Raw genomic sequence first — 18,638 nt, 5'->3', positions numbered from 1 at the left:
CTCTAATTGTATCTTTACTTTCTTTAACTAATCGTTTAAGTATCCTGTTTTCGCGTCTATAATCATTTCTACGTCTACTTATTTCCTCATTGCTAAGACCTTAAACTTTAAAAAATTCAAATTGTACAATAAAACTCCACATAAAGACTTGAGACAGAAGCATGTTCTTGAAAAAACTGTTTTTAAAAACAAAGACTTCAGACAATCAGTTTGTGCAAAATAATTGCGCAAACCCAGTTCAAATAAGAAAAATATGTTTTTAAACAACATTGTGAAACGGCTTATTGGAGACAGATATATAGCAATTGAGAAAAGAGGAAGAAAAAACAAAGAGACATCTAAACCGCCTCTCTCTCATTTCTTTATTATTTATCCGTGGTTTTAATACTACCAGAATCCAACATGTTTGAAAGCCTTTTAGCCATCCTCTTCAGGGAAATTTTAATAGGAAACTGATAGGAAATATTTAAATGTTGTGTTAATATTGAATAAAAATTGAATCAAATTTCAAGTTACTTCTTAAGGAGTTATTAACATTTTTATCTTAAATATTTCTGAAAAATCTTTGTACTTTTAAACTGATTTTAAAAGATAACTTTCTGTTTTAGGGACAGAAGGCATACTGACACAAGTGTCCAAACTCTACATTAAAAATAAACATAGACGGTAGTTAATTTTTTTTTAATTTATCATTGTTTAAAAAATTGGCTTTCGTAGGTCAAACAACTGGGAACTGTAATTTGGTGACTGTCAATTCCCTTTTGTTAAAGCTCCTTTTGCTTTAACTAACACATTCTGATCACGATCTTGTGCTTTGCACTCGATTACACTTTATCCAAAACACGAACTTTTCTATATCTTGGTCCGTTACTTTTTATTTAGATGTTGCAAAATAAAGTCAAATTTTATTTTTCACGAATAAGCCAATATTTATGCCTTATTTGGCATTAATTCTGATTCGCAGCTGCCCTGAAAAAATGTATTATTTCTATAAGTTTATATTTTTACTGCCGCAAAATGGTCAAAAATCGCAAAAAGGTGGCCAAAATTACAAAATTTTCATAAAATGGTCTAAATTTAGTTATTTAAGGGTTTTTGGGATCGATGATTACGAATCCGATGTCAAAAATTCCGAAAACAAAATGGCGGATCCAATATGGCGGACGAGAATCTTAAATAAATGTTATATTTTCTTGAAAATTTCTATAAAGGGGTCTTCAAGGTCGCTGATTACGAATCTGATATCAAAAATTTCAAAAACAAAATGGCCGATCCAATATGGCGGATGAATACGCTCAATAAACTTTCGATTCTTTTCAAATTTGGTATAACGGCATTTTCAAGGTCGCTAATTATGAATCCGAAGTCAAAAATAAAAAAAAAATAATAAAAAAATGTTATGCAATAAGCCAGTCAACTCAACAAATATTTAACGAACCCGTGTATATATTATAAACTTTTATCATCTACACACGGTTCTTTAAAAAATTTTAGATTTGACTGCCTTATTGTAAAGAATTTTTTTTATCTAAAGCTTTAGAATAATTGGAGAAATACTAGAAAATTAAACAAACAATTGATGTAGTAGCATACATCCCATGAAATTATCAGAAAGAAGCTCAATGTTGATCAAATTTCACACTCGTTTATCATCAACGTAGAGTATGACTTGCATACTCTGCTTCCGATTAACATCCTCATATTTTTTTCAGAATTTAGGGACCAATACTTTGATATTCCTTTTCCTGATGTTTGACATCTTATAAAAGATGCGCAGCTTTTCAGAACACTTTATTTTTCTATAACATCTAAGCATTCTTTTTGGGTTTCAAAATAATTCAGATTTAACGAGATCTAATATTTCCCTCCTGGTCATTGAAAAAGTCTTATTGTCATATGCAGCTTTTAAATAATGTACAGAAAATATTTTTGAATGAAAATTTACTTGATTATAAAAATAAGAAAGAAATCAACATAGCAAAATGAAGGTTCACCGTTCCGTAGTAGTAAGTTTCAGTTAAGATTAGGTTAAGTTTGCATGAATATAAGGTAAAAATTATTCTTTTAATAAACATATGGGAAAAAATATGTCAAATAAACCGACCTAAAATGATTGTCTTTTTTTAAAAACGGATTGAAACTTGGCTAAATTATAGCCGTATTGGAACAACATTAATTAACTTAACTGGTTTTCAACATACGAGGGCTTGAAGTTTTCACTTTTCCAGGTTATGGACTTATAAAAGCTTGAAATGAAAATTGAGATTAAACTCATAACCGCAACTATTCGTATGTGGTTTTTCAAGTTGACTGATAAGTTTTTTTTTTTACTTAAATGTCATTTTTTGTTTTTCATAAATTTAGGTCATTTCAGTCACTTTGCACAATAATATTAGATGTAATTTTTTTTAAATGCTTAATTATTTTTCTAGAAGACTACTAAAAATTAAACATTTTGAAAATTTTTTTCGGAAAAAGTTAGTTCACTTGTGTCCTTTTTTCGACATTTTTATACTATTTTAGAAACTTTTTACGAAAACATAAAATGCAATTTTTTGGATCATCTACATGTCTGGATAGAGCTGAAAAATCTTTTTCTTAAAAAAAAAGGTTTTCACGTGAATTAAATAAACCATTTCTCGTCATTTTAAAAACACCTCAACAACATTTATGAGCTTATTTTTTTAAGTTCGAGTTCTGCACCACTGGCGCAGTACTGCCGCGGTCGTTCAGCCAACTGTTAGCCAGTACTGGACAAACTACCGTCTGTCTGTACTGGTGAACAATACTGTGCCAGTAATGCTTCGGTAGTGAACTCCGGCACACTACCGACATTTTCACCTCAGCCGAGGTAGAAATACACCACCGACCCAGTACTGGCCCAGTTTTTTTTTTAGAAGAGTAAATCTTGCATAAGACACCCATACTATCAATCGCCTACAACGAAGTAGGCAGTTCCTAGTATGGGTAGTGTCAGATTCTTACTAAGTATAACCCCTTCTTCGGCCAACTCATGTCCTCGGAACCCCTTTCGCATTACTTCAAGGACGTGGAGGTAAAGCCAGTAAGCCGTGCTTCGGCTTCCAATTCATTGTGCCTGCTTGACATTCCTATCTGCACCCAGCCAAGAGACGCCCACAGAGCCGAGGACCACGCGAGCCTCCCGTCGGGGTAAACTTTATTACCTTGGACGTACGGGAAGCTTCTTCGACGAAGCAGATGGTCTGTCAGGGGCTTCTCCTGTTTTGCGGCGCAGATGTAGCACTGCGGCATGCTTTCGCAAGTCGTAGCCCTATGTCCCTCATTGCCGCATCTCCAGTATAAATTCGTTCTATCTGGGCCTTTGCAGCTTGCTCCCATGTGGCCGAAGCCTAAGCAGCAATAGCACCGCATACTGTCATTTTTCTTTTGTACGCAACGGGACACCCACCCCACCTTCAGGTGTCCTGCGCGTAACAATGTCCCCACTGACTCTTCGGTCAGCTCCATGAAAGCCTTCATATTACCTCTGAAGGGCCTTTTCGTAAGGCTCACCTTTATATCTCAAACATAGCTCCTGCCGAAGTGGCTTTTTACGGCCGCTTCGACTTCTGCTGCGTCTGTGGTAGTGTCAAGGTCCAAGACCTCGACCTCCATACGGGGTAGGAGCTCCCGCACTTTATCCCCTTCTCCAACCGCCTCCTTGATGTCGGTTGAAAATTCAGCCCTACCTTCTGGTGTAGGTCCGAACTCTACAAGGACCTCTCCGTTTCTAGTTTGCTCATACCCTCGAGGGTTTGATTAGAACCGCCTCGGGTCGAGCTCGCCGCTTCATCTTCTTTGTCCTCCTAGTGAAAACAGGTTTTTCTTCTTCCTTCTTTCCTGGAGTCGAGGTCACGGGCGCACTTCCGATCCTCGGCTTCTTGTTCGCCTGTTTGGTGCTACCAGCCACAACTGGGCTCAGGGTGGGTTCCCGCTCTCTTTTTCGGTAAGCAAGATCTCTCCATAACCTCCTCTATGCGGTTAACATCTGTGTTAGGCCTTTTGAGGTTAATTATGGTTAAATCCATTCTCACAGACACCTTAGTCGCTAAATCCTGCGCCTTCTCTAAACTCTGCCTAATGTTTCGAAACATATTTCTTTGGGTGTCATTTCACCCAAAACTCCACTTAGTTTCTCAATGAGGTCTACTGCCTTATTCAGTTCTTCGCTCATTTCTCTCGTATAGTATCTAGAATCATCTAAAACTCTTTCCTCCTCAGTCATTTCCACCAGCTCCAGCAACGACTCCTTACTTCCACTTCGGTTTGGGTTTTCTTTATTTGTCGCCATAATTATACCACGAGTAGATAGGGAAATAAAGGACCACCCCCGCAGAGCCCCGCATGCGGGGGTCAGCTCTATATGCTCTAGGAGGCGACCTGATATCCTAGAGACACCGTTTGTGACACAACTCCCCGGTGCCACTCAGCCCTCAGCACGGTTTTTCACGCCTTAGCTTGGGGATCTTAGTGAGTTTGGTCCGCGGAGCCTATTCTATTTCGGCCCTACCCTCTGTTTCCAGCGAGCATTCCCCTATCTGTAACCCGGGGACGCGCCAAGTAGGGGTATCACCTCCCCTCCACCACAGACAACTGTGGTGGTACTTGGAGTACTGGCCCCGTACCGCCTGCCAGAGTTCGAGTACTGGCTGGCTGATTGGACCAGTACTATGTCAGTACTGGCTTGTCACGCTTGACGGTACTGGCCTGTCAGAACTGGGGCAGTACTGGCAAACCACTGGCGTACGAAAATGCCGGAGTTAATTTTAAAAATGATGCAAAAATTTTAATGGGTTTAAAGACCATCCATTCATCATCATACGACTGCACATCGTCCGAATATTATTTATAATTGCAAAAATATAATTTTCAAACTATTTGTTCAATTTTAACACCCACTATTTCGATAATCTAAAGGTATAACAAAAAAGGTATTTGAAAAATGAATAATAATTGACTGCAAGTATTGTATCAATACATGTTAATGACACTTCTTAGAATGAATACATATATTACATTTTTAAACATTAAATTACAAATAAAATTTGTAATGCTACGGGGTTTCGAATCTATATCTATACTTGAATCTGTCGCTTAGCAGTCGGTAGTCTTAACTAGGAAGCCTGTAGTAAGGGACGCGCTAATCAGGCAGCTGACTGCGGATTGTTCGAGCGAGAAGAGAGAGAGAGACTTCCGTTCCAAATCAAGATACTGTACCAAAATTTACTACAGCTTCGCGCTTCGGTATGCGAATAGTGCTTGTTGACATCTGAAGTGGTCAGGGACCCTGTAGTGAGGGATGCGCCAAACAGGCAGCTGAGTGCGGATTGGTCGAGCGAGAAGAGAGCGATACTTTCGTTCCAACAGCAGATACTGTAGAGTTATTTAAATTTGCTATAACTTCACGCTTCGGTACCTTGAATATACTCAATGTTTGTCGTGTTTGTTGCCGTTTAAATACATCACGCCTTCTACCGCTGGCTCCAACTTCCGTTTCAACTCCCCCCTTCGCATAGCCTTTGGCGCATCCCTCGCTAAAGGATCCCTAGTCTTAACCAGGGGAGTGCTACCACTGTACTGCCCAATGCAAAAAATGTGTCACGAGCGTTGAAAACGGCCGTGAGGCGGCGCTGGTAGTAACTTTCTTCTACAAAACCATGCAGTAACATTGGAAAAATGCATAAAAATTACAAAATAAATATGAGAAAGCCCTTTAAAATCATTTTTTCTTTGCAATGTAAAGTCAGGTAGTATATAAGGCGTATGTACTTACGTATTATTTTCTTTAACATAGGAAAAAGCGGCATTATTGATATAATTCAAACAAGCAAAGAATTGCATGGATATTCAGAACTTATAAATAATAATTAAAAAATAAATAACAATTACACAATTGTATGCAAAAAATGCCAAAAATTTATATTATTATCAAATTATAAAATTTTACGAATTTCAAATAACGAAAAAATTTTTAATTGACAAAAAATAAAATCCCAAATTTAAAAATATCCAAAAGTAAAATTCACCGACTTCAAGACCGACTTGTAAAATAAACAAATCATTAAATTTCCACAAATATTTCAATTCTCGAAATTTAGAACTACTGAACATATTTCATTGATTATGAATTTATGAGCTACTAATAGAATTATGAATAATACAAACAGTTTAATTAATCATTGAATAATAATTTATTAATTATTTTCGGCAAATTTTAAATTTCGACAAACTATAATTTCAGCAATAGAAATATTTACGGGGATTTAACAATTCATTTATTTTATAATTCGGCAATTTTTTCTTGCTAATTTATCATTTTTTTATTCATTTTTTTGTTAATTTGTTTTAGTATCGGATAATCAAACACTTTTAAATATAGTGATGAAGAACCAATTTTTTGATATTGCCATTTTAAAATATAATGCTACTATATAATAAATATAATAATTATATCTATAGATGATAAACAAGGAATATGATAAACCCTGAAATATTGTTTTCTATTACAATAAAATAACGAACTCTTAAATGTTATATTTTTTTAATTAATTAAACTTTGTAACAAAGCTAAAATATTTTTAAATTTGTATGTCACTCTTGAAGAAAGGCCATTAATGTATATTCTTTTATCCTTGACAACACTATAATGAATCAAAAATTATTTTTCGAAGTTCTATAATAAATCTACGCTAATATTAAATTCTGAGAATTGAGAACAAGCAAATAAGTATTATCACATTATTTTTAAATTTATGTAAATATAATTTTCATAAGATTCTTCAGGAAATTTAAAAGATTTAAAATATTTCAGGCTTCCAAAAAAAGAATCTAGAAAATTTAAAGAATTTTTTTCATAATATAGGGTTTTGCGAAATATTATGAAAAATTCGAGTCCTTTGAAAAGATGTTTAGAACTTTTAGAAGTTGCGAAGGAATCAAGAAATAATTTATAAATTTTTTAAATGTTTTCGAATTTTCGGATATTTGTAATCTATTTAAAATGTCTTAAATTTCTGAAACTATTTTTAGTTGACACGAATTTTTCTCCAAATTTTCAAATATCATTCAAAATTTAAAAAAATGACCTTGCAATCTTCTAAATTTTCCCAACAATATAAAAAAAATTGTTTATTCTCTTGAAAACTTTTGAAATTCTTTTAAATTCTACTCAATATTTCTTGAGTTTACCCAATTTTCGTTCGTTTTTATTTTGCAATCTTACCGAATTGAAAAATGTTGCTTTAAAATCTTCTAAACTATTTTTAAAAATTTTAGGAAATCGTTTGTTATGATTAAAAACCTTTTTCAATTTTCTCTTAAAGTTCATTTCCTTGAATAAAAAATTATTTAAAATTTGCACACTTTTTAAAGATTTTAGGAAATAGCTCAAAATGTTTTTATTAATTAATAGAAATGATTCGATAAAAGAACATGAAAACACTATTAGAAAAATTCACAGTGTCATTTTCAAAATAATTATATAATTAAACCGTTTTCTTGAAAGATTTTTAAGAGTTTGTAACGGCTCTACATGACAAAAGACATACAACAGTCAAAACAACTAGAACAAAATTACGGCTAAAGCCGCCACGCCGCATGGTCGTTTTCAACACATGGGTCATTTTCAACGCTCGGTGACAGGAGGCTGGTCTTAACCACTACTCTAACCTACAGAAGTTAAAGTCAATGAAAAAACCATGCTCATAAGCAACAGCTCAAAAAAGTTGAAACAAGAATTTTTCAACCCTTTTTCTCGTTAATCTTTTTATCATCATACGACATCAAACAGATATAAAATAAACAAACTGTTAACGGAAATGTAAATCAAATAATTTTTAAATAAATAATTTAAATCGACTACAATTTCTTCGTGTAATATTTTATTTTTTCGCGTTTTAGACCTTTTTAAAAGTTCTGATAATAAAATTTAATGTGCATTTAAAATTTGTGTATCGACGGAACTTAGAAATTTTACCATGTTGCGCAACAATTTTTTTTTAAAGAACTTTCTTTAAAGCTTTGTGTAACGTTTTCTTTTTTAGATGTTTTAGACTGTTCTACAATGATTAAGACATACATCCAATGTAATTTTTTCTAAACATTTAAAATCTTTCATGAAGGTGAAACTTAGAATATTTTCCTTCAAGAAATTAATAAAAAAAAATGTTTGCATCTAAATTGTATAGTAAATTTCTCGACATTTTCAAACACCCTGACAACATTTATAGACGCGTTTTTTTTTTAAAGTTTATTTTTGTACTACTGGCATAGTACCGCGCCGGTCGTGGCAGCCAACGTTCTGTCAGTACTGGGCGAGCCGCCGACTGTCTGTACTGGTGGGCAGTACTGGGCCAGTACAGCACCGGCGGTGAACTCCAGCTCACTAATGACATTTCCACCTGAGTAGAAGACCCTTGAGAAAAAAAATTTTGGGAAATTTTGACAACATCTTTCCGATTTTTGACCAATGTGTGCCGTCCAAACTAAAAAGTGATGAAAGTGCTCTCTGAGTTGAATGGAGATATTCAAGAAAAACCATTGCGCTAAAAAGTTTAGTATTGGAACACATTTTCATTAATGCAAGTACCTTTTTCTTTAACGTAAATTAATGTATGTCAACTATATAAGGTTTTTGTCACTCATTTGATTGAATTTGCGCTGTTTTATCCCTTCAATCAAAATGATTACGCATTATACATGTTTTATTTGTTATTAAACATCTATCTGAATGTAAATAAACAATTTAAAAATTTTTGGATATTCACAGTAAAAACTTGGGGGTATATTTTGTTGCAGGTAAAATTATAACGGTGTTCACTGTACCTCGGTAGGGATTCAGATATCTCTCGAACTTGGGGTACGACATACCGAGTGTGTTGGGTACGAAATACCGACTAAGTGGGGTACGAAAAGTCAGAACTAGGGGTGTTTTCGACATTCGACTCTAAGCGTATTCTGAGCGCGAAGGGGTGCTCAACTATTTTGTTCTAAATTGCAAAATTTTATGACATGATTGCGCATTAATCTATTTTGCGGTTTACTGGTGATTAGCTGACAGTCCTTGTAGTCGTACCGTAGCGGGATGATAGGTTTTACTTTGTGCACTTACGTGGATATAAAGTGGTTTCAACTGTTTTAATTATGAATGTCCGAGGAGTAGTTCTTGATGAGAACTATACAAGTTATGGAATAAATGATATTCTTAAACTTTTATAGATTTTTTAAAGAAAAATAAAAATTACATTTTTGTAATTTTTTTAACCCAAGGCAGAATTGATGCAACTATTCCAAACAGCGATCGCATCTGTTGAGATGATTTCCATGTCTTTTTTTCATATTGAAGAACAGCTTCGACCTATTCTGAGACATCAATTCCATAATTTCCTCAAAGTCAACATTTTTTTTCATAAACATCATTTATAGCCAGCAAAGCGTCTTTTGAGAAATATTTTTAGATAATTTGGAGATTATTGAGCTCGTCATTCATTATTGCGAAAGATACTTTTTCTGGTTTAACCTTCACGTCTTTTTCTTGTACTGAACTTCAAATTAAAGAATTGTTTTTTCACAAATCTAAAAAATGATTTGCAAATTTATAATATGTAAGTAAGAATTTTATTTTATTTTTTAAAATTTTCTGAACAACACAGTTGATTATTTCGACAAAATTAATTTGAAAACTACTCTTCTTATTTTGCCATGGAGACTGGCGAAGACTGACGTCAAATCCTTTTTGATTATAAAAGACCTTCCGGACTAGATGATGGTCACGTATATGTAGCCTATATGAGAAAGTAACCTAAATATTATTTTTATAATTTTTCGGTGAAAATATTCGAAGGACATATCTAAAACAATGTTTTTATAACACAAACTTTAACCAGACAAAGACAATCTAAAGAGCGATAAATGCGTGGTACCGTCACATGGTAGAATCAGAAGAAGATACATTTTCCGTTTGCATGCGACAGACGTGTAAATACACCTGAACTTTTGCTCTGGCCAAAACGACGGAGAACGATTCCAGAGTACGAAGACGGTTTGCACGTATCCCTTGCCCAAGAACTTTGCGCAATACACAACCATTGTTGATTATTTTTACTGAAAGCTACGGCACATATCAAACTCATAAAATTCTTGCAATTTCTCAACTAATCAGAGGAGACTATTTTTTTAAACGGTGGAGAACCCCTTCACGCTCAGAGTGCACTCTGAGCGCTAATATCGAAAACACCCTAGATTTTTAGTTATGAGCATGATTCAAATTACCGGGGGTGGGATTCCGATGCCATCTAATCTAGTTTATCGCATCTCTCTTTCTAACGCATAAATGTTTAGAATGTTTACTATATTTTTCAAGGCATTATTTATTGCCACAAAAAGGTTTGATGCTCAAGTTATAATATAAATTTGCGAATTTTTTTGGCGGGAAGTTCAAATCGAGGTTGTGTTATTTCCATTTAAATAATTATAAAACGCATACAGAAAGACCTTTTCATCTTAAATATCGAACAACTTCATGCTTGCGGAATTTATCATCCATATGCTCTACTATGTATTCTTATTAAGGTACGAATTATTCAAGATAAAAAGTTATATTCTGAGCAAACGCGGATATCTCTAGCATGCGCGGTACTGATTCTTGTGTATTTTTAAATAGACACATGGCCTTATATCTAACTTTTATTTAGAGGGAAAACAGGCAATCAGATTGCTGTGCGAGAGAGATAGCTCATCCCGCTAACCCATAGTCTGTCTCTATTATTTTGCCAATAACTCTAACATTATCTGGTTCCCTCCAGTTATATATGCGCTAAGATTTCTAGTTGTGACGTCAGCTGGCAAGATGTCCGTACAATGAGGGCCAAGCAATATTACAAATTCCAGAGAATAAAACTTAGTTTAGTTAATAACTTGGGAACAAATTATTTTTCACAGTTAGAAAAAAAATCTGAATTTTATTATGCAATTTAATATTTTTTGAAACATACAAATAATATCTGAATACAGTTATCATGAAAAATAATTATTTTCTAAGTTATTATAAAAATAAACTTTCGTCCCATGCATTTCGTATTATTGTTTGGCCCTCAGCGTGCACACATCTTGGATAAACCCACCTAATTTGAAATACCTAGTGGCTCAATTTTACAAAGTGCGAACAACGCACCTTCTAAACTTCAATGACCATGACGTACAATTATCAAAACTGTTAAAATAATAAACAATGCATTTATACATGGCTATTTTTAATCTTAAAAAGTATTTAAGAACTTACGAACGAGAAGATTATGCGTCGAATGACGTTTTTCATTTGTTACCCCAAAACCCGACACGTCGTACCCAAAGTAGTAGGTACTTCGTACCCTAAATAATGAACATTTCGTACCCCAAGTGGTTGGGAATCTGTTCCTTACAAAATTAGGCCTCCAAAATTTAAACTTTCAATAAAATGGACTTTTGGAAAAATACATCTGCACTAAAACTACTTTTGAATAATTCGAAATTAGTTGAAATATTTTTTGATCAATTAATCATTCGTTAAAATGGTTTTTAGTCAATTAATCATTCGGTAAATAACTTTTCCTTAGGATAAATTTCGGTATCATAATATTCGCTATTGTAATTTTTGATCATTTGATCCATCGGAAAAATGACCGGCTGTCGACTTTACGTACAGCACATGCTGGTACATGCAGAGTTTTTATTTTTTGCTTAGCGTGCTCGACCACGTTTGCTAGACAAAATATTTTCAAATTACTTATATTATTCCCTTGTATTTCATGACGTATTCGTCTTCTTTTACAAATGTCAGGCACCGGAAATTACTTTCCATACAATTTTATGTTAACCATGATAGTCGGACGCAGCTTACTTTTACGACTCCACTGATTTAAAAAAAGCACTGAAAAATCACTGGTGAACGGCACTTGGCCGTCAGTGCCGTTTCATTGACTGTGCTGATTTTTAGCACCTAAACGGCACTGAGAAGTGATGGAACGGTCATACAATGATCCTATGGTATTCGTCGCGTACCGAGCAGGCAGGGTTATCTGCAGTACCTGGCCGCAAACAAACCGACTCCCTTTTTACAATTTTCTTCAAATTATTAACACTTTTATTTAATTTATGAATTTTTTTATTATCCATATTTATAATTACAACTTGTATACACTTAAAAAAAAGTTCTAGTTGAAGTTAACAGACGCGTCTGGTCAAAATGTCTAGTTATTTTAATCCGAAATTATGGTTAATATGTCTAAAAAGTTCTGGTTAATGAACTCAGGTTAATTTTTGGTGGTTAAAACTATTCTGGTTAATATTTCTGATAACAGAAGCGTCGCGATCTTGTGACGATTTCCAGAGATCTGTCTTTGCTTTCATGTCATTTTGCTGGATATGTCAATTGACTATTAGGTGCAAATATCCAATTCTCGAACAATTGCAATTTGTTAATTGTATTTTCATTTATATTATTATAGTAAACCGTGAATTTATTTGTATTATAAAAATAAATTGCGCGTTATCTGTCTAAACACCAGTGCTGAAGGAATACTTGCAAAACAAGCACATATTTTTTCGCTGTCTAAAAATTTTGTCGAAAATATTAACATTGAAGGCAATAAATTATTATAGTGAATGTCAAGAATTTTTGTATTGACTATGTGATCTGCATGCCATTTATTAATAAATATATATTCTTTGTCATTTGTTGCTGTTACGTTTTGTCTTTTGTTGTCACTGCAAAATGATGTAAATGTAACTCAAAGACTTTTTCTACTGAAGATATAAAAATGAAAGCAAAATTAAGTGAATGAGACACGTAAAATAGGAAATAGAATGCTTATTATCATTAATTTCTTATTTTTCGGTTCTTGTTTCCTTAATTTTGTCTTTATTCCTAGTTTTCTCTTAAATCATTTTACTAGAGAATCCAAATAAGAAAGGAGTATACACATATATAGCGACCAACACAAGCACGCTTCTGTAGTTCTCCTGCCCATCGCAGAGAGCGCTGAATTTCGCCATTTATTTCCTACATAGTTGAGCGAGCCTGGATTATTTTCTTGGGAAAAATGTAACATGAGTTGCATGCAATTTTCGAGGGGGTTAGGAAGACCTAGTGACGGTAAAAGAGTATCGAAATTAAATAGTCGAAAATCAATATCTACCAGAATATCTGATTAAGCTTACCAGAAGATCTGGTTGAGTTTAACAGAATGTCTGGTTATGTTGACCAGAGCATTGTATTCGTAAGCTACCAGAAAACCGTCTGTAAATATTTCTGGTTAACCTTACCAGAACTTCTCATGGTTACATTTACCCGAATTTCTGGTGACATTGACCAGAAAATTTTCAACCAGAAACTTCTGATACCCTTAACCAGAACTTATAGTAAGGGCATATTCAACAGTCTGTTATAGTTGAATTAACCAGAATTCTGGTTGGTTCAACCAAAATTTGTTTAGTGTAATAATATACTACTTTGAAGTTGAATTCAAAAATGTTGTCTGTTTTGGCGTATATCATTCCATTCACGAGATACGTTATATCCATTCCAATTTTCAACACCTAAAAGGAAAAATTAGATACCTAAAATAATCGAAACCCTTAGATTCTGAATTTCTAACCTTTTCGTAAATAATTTCAAAGTTTTTCAATTTTTAATTTTTAATCCCTTTCAGCTGTTCTACTTGGTAGCCTAATCGCATTGGCATAGGCGAACAGATTTTCACTAACTCTATAGTATAAACTAGTAATAACATTTTCAAAGACCTCACAGACTAAATTTATTGGGTTGAAATAGCCTTTTAAAAATTTTAATGGACATTCGAAGGGGAACTCAAGTGTAGAAAACTAGCGGTACAGGTAGTGCTGAAGAAACAGCACTGAATCAACACTGACTAGTGTCATTTCATTGTTTTTTCAGTGCGTTTTCATCGGCAGGGTAGGGCAAATTACAATGCATAATATATACATTAATATTGAAACAGACATATTTTCATTGTCTTGTTTTTAAAATTAAAGCAAAATAGTCCGCATCTTATCAAAAAAAGTGACAAAGCAAACTTTTAGCCACCACTATTCACATTTTAAAATATTGATCACTGTGCACTGAAAGAAATAATTCGACGATACACTCATAATTCTGGTTATTCCAATCATAATGTATTGCTCGCTCAGCTACAGCGATACGGTTTGCGTATTTTACCCATACCATAATTATTGAAGCAATATTACTGCTTCAGTCATATATTCTTATGGATATTTCTAAACATAAGACAGCTGCGCCAGACAGAATTTGTATGGGGTAAATCAACCCTATGCATGGCTCTCAGTTGCATCTCCCATAATTTCGTTAAAAATTATTTTTTATAGATACACAGAAAAAATATAAATCATCTTTGGTTAACATTGCGTTGAAATATTTTCACGAAATGGGTTACAAAGTTCTATAACATTTAAAGGCCGGGTTGACGTAACCTCGATTGAAAGGTAGGGTATACGAAAACGTTAAATAATTCTATAAAATCTAAACTTGTGGCTAAAATACATTCTATATCAAAGAAGTTTTGAAACCAATTTTTTGCAGAAAAAATTTAATCTTTTGCATTATTACTTTATACTAACCTAGCGTCGAGTATAAAGAATAAAATCTGAAATATAATCTGCAACTGTGCAGGACCGTTTAGAAATCTTTGCAACTCATTCTATAAAAAAGTTGCGAAGCTTATAATAATATATTTATAATATAATAGTTTCAGAAATATTATAAATTATTATTGAATATTTTATGTTATTAAAGAAGATTGTAAATAAATTCAAAAATATTTCAAGATATTTTTAAAGATTTTAGAGAAATAAATATATATTTTAAGAAATTTAATCGGTTTTCATTGATTTCTAAAGATTTACGAAGATTTCAAGAGATTTAACAGACTTTAAATAATTCTTTTAAATAATCTCAAATCTTTTGAAATCCAATTATAAACTTTAAAAAATGTTTAATTAAATAAGTCCTGAAAATCTGTTTTAATACTTAAACATATTTTTAAATTACATGAAGATCCTTAAACTTTTTCGAATTTTTTAAAATTCATTTAAAATGCTTTATAATATTTTTAATTGAAATCAGGCGTAAAATAACGAAATTTCCTAAAAAATCCTGACCTATTGTATACATAAAATTAAAATATTATTCTGAAGATACAAAAATTAAAGGCAAATAAATGTTAAATACATAATTTATTTAGAAATTGTTGAATAGAATATTTAATAAATCTTAATCTTGTACAAGTTTTTGGATTAGGTACTCTTCTAGAAAAGACTGATTGGAACCGATTGCGAGCGATTGAAAGTAATATCCAATCATTTCCAATGGTATTTCTTAATCGGGTCTGACCGATTCAGAACGATTGAGGTCGGCTATCGTTCTCATGGACATAGGAAACAAGGGACTAGGCATGCAATTGCGGGGATGATGCAATGAGGGGGGAGATCCGCCACCTTTTGATGTCCCGCGACAAACATAGCAGCGCCCACATGTTTATATTTACATGCACAGTTTGTCGGCAAAAATGCTCGTGTGCATAATCAAATGGCACATCGTAAGATGGCGGCTCTCCCCCTCATAGAATTCTCCCCCCTCCCGTGGATACAACCCCGCTCGCCAAGTTAGGATGGCATGCGTAGTCCCGTGTTTCCTATGTCCATGATTGTTCTCAATCGGCACGCGAGGTGATTTTCAGGTCGGTCACGGCCATGCTGGTGGCAGCACTTTGATCGTGCGGGAATTATTTGAAAACGGTTATTTACTTTTTGTTTTTAAATTGCATCTCAATTAAAGAAAACTTTTTAAAAATTTCAAATAATTCCCTCGTGATCTAACTAACAGATTTTCCAATAATTTGTAAAGTAATTTTTCTAAGTTATATTATAATCAACTATTTATTTAAATAGTTCAAAACACTTATAATGTAGAAAGCGCACAAAATTTATATCGTGTAATACATAATGTAAATTACGGTGTAATAAGTAATCTGTCTGATTAAAGAATACTGTTGATTAAATCAAGTTTGTTGTTTTAAAAATACAAATGTTCTATATTTTATGAATCCCTTTACAAAAAAATGTTTATATCTTTGTTAGTATTATTGTAATTTACCTAATGAATTGTTTCAATGCGAAATAATATGATACACTTCAAACCTGATGCAAATTTCGTCAATATTCTTATAATGTCGAAATCGTATATGCTAATTATTATGCATAATTATTATTTATCTGCAAATATTATAATCTTTCCGCAGTTACCCTTAATTACGAAAATTTCAAAGTACACAGAGAAAAATATATATTAGCATAGACTATCAAGATATTAATAGGACAGAATCTAAGATAAAATCTAATAAGATATTCCAGAAATATTTTTTTAATGTGCGACAATTATCTGTAAAGCATGCCATTTTCTATCAAATGCAAAAGAATGTTAATAACGTAGTCCTCTGTTTTTAAAATCCGAATCCTCAAGCATTCGCCTTTTTACATAATTATGCAATTATCACGTATGCAAAAACATTTAATCCATTTTCCACCAAAACTTATAGTGAAATAGATATCCGAAAAAACACAATACACACGATGAAACCTCAAGATACAGAAAAAGAGGGGTTAACATTTTTTGTCGCCACGCCTCACGTCAACGATCTTGCTCCGATAAAATGTAGCTTTTTTAATATCTTAAATATTAACTGTTAATATCACACATTTTATACTTTCAATATAAATAAATATTGGCCTTTAATATTTTGTATGTTGAATAGAAGTTATTAGATATTATGCCGTAATATCTATATATTCCCAATGGGAAATGCCTGTACTGAGCCGTTACTTAAATCTGGCGCAGTACTGAGCCAGTAGTCTTGCCAACGTCCAGCCAAATCTTGGCAGACCAGTGCTGCCGCAGTACTGGGTGAATTGGCCATGTCAACGTCTAGCCAAGACTAGTGAACAAGTACTAAATCAGTACTGGGCGAATTGCAGTTCAATTACTGTACCGATACTGGTAAGAATCATAGATGTGAAGTAAGAAGTTTTTTAAAAAAATTCAAGATTTTCTCAAATTTTGTACCTCGAATTAAACTTTCAGCATGACCTAGGAAAATTGTTGCAAAAATCGGAAATTTTTATGACATAGAGCCTAAAATATTATCCTTAATTTAAGCCCAAAAACGTAAAAAAATCTCCTTGGTTTTCGAAATTCGATTAAAAATGTTCAATCGTATCTGAGCTGAGTTTTAGTTAACGATCAGCCACCGTCATTTTTGTTGGATTCATAATAAGTGCGTAGAAATTCATACGAAAAATAAAGCTAATCTATCCTTTAAGTGATATTATAGTTCACACATCTTATGAAGGCATCTTATTGTTATAAATTTAAACGAGCGTCGGCTTAACTCTGTCTAATCTTTATGTTTAGTACTGCGCCAGTACTGCGCGCCAATGCTTGTGCAGTACTGCGCCAGTAGTCAATTTCCCATTGGGTTATGGTTAAATATCAAAGTTTTTAATATTTGTTTTTCAATGTCTATTTTTCTCCGCATACAATTTTCATTCAAATGCGCAGGCGTGCTTACCCTATTACGAACGATTCAAACGCTTGTGCCGATTGAAAATGATTAAGAACTATATACAATTTCTGTCCCGATTGACACCGATTCTACAAACTAAAAATAACGCTGAGATTTTGACCTGGGAGGGGGGGGGGAGTAACTCTCTTTTTATTGTAAATTCAAAGATGTAGGCCTAAAATAAACACACACACATATGTGTGTGTGTGTATATATATATGTTTATGTGTGTATATTCATTCTTTTTAGTCAAAACGCCTACAATGAAACTTGTTGTTAATGGTTCTTTTTTTTTTGTCAAAAATTGTATTCTTGGCTCAAAACTGAATTATTTCCTTCAAAATTCGGCAATTTTGTCAACATTCATCCTTTTCGTTTAAAAATTCTTTTCTTCCGGTGAAAAATCAATTCTTTTGATTGACGGTGCAAATGTTTGGTTGAAAATTAATCTGTTTTAGTTGGTTGACATTTTCTTCTCAATTGAAAATTTATATATATTGTTGAAAATTCAACTGTTTTATCGAAAATATCTGTTTTTGGCTTTGTTTCAGATTTAAATATTTCTTTACAACTTGTCTTTTTTTGGTTTTTTATTTTATTTATTTTTCTCTGGACTTACATTTTATATTTCATCAATTTTGCACATTTGGAATTGAAATTTCTTGACTTTCAATGTATGTGTGGGTGTATATGTATATATTGTAACGACTTCGGAAATGACGTAGTTGTCAATCGACCCTTAAATTCTCTTGTGTTTTCTGTATCAGTTTCGTGGTATCTCTTGAAGAGGCCGGTCGTACATATATTCGCTTGGAGAAAAAGCCAAATTGAAAATTTTTTATAAATGCACTTTCTTCAAATTGTGCTTCAAAATGCAATTACTAGGAAATCCAGAAACGTACTCAAAGATAAGTAACTGGTAGCAATTCATTATAATTTTACGATAAAAAAAAAGAAATTGTAAACTCACAAAATAAAAATAACGCT

Source organism: Belonocnema kinseyi, chromosome 9 (assembly GCF_010883055.1).
Source record: "Belonocnema kinseyi isolate 2016_QV_RU_SX_M_011 chromosome 9, B_treatae_v1, whole genome shotgun sequence".
In the NCBI taxonomy this organism is placed as follows: Eukaryota; Metazoa; Arthropoda; class Insecta; order Hymenoptera; family Cynipidae; genus Belonocnema; species Belonocnema kinseyi.
The sequence above is the reverse complement of the archived record's forward strand: the minus strand, read 5'-3'. Positions refer to the sequence as shown.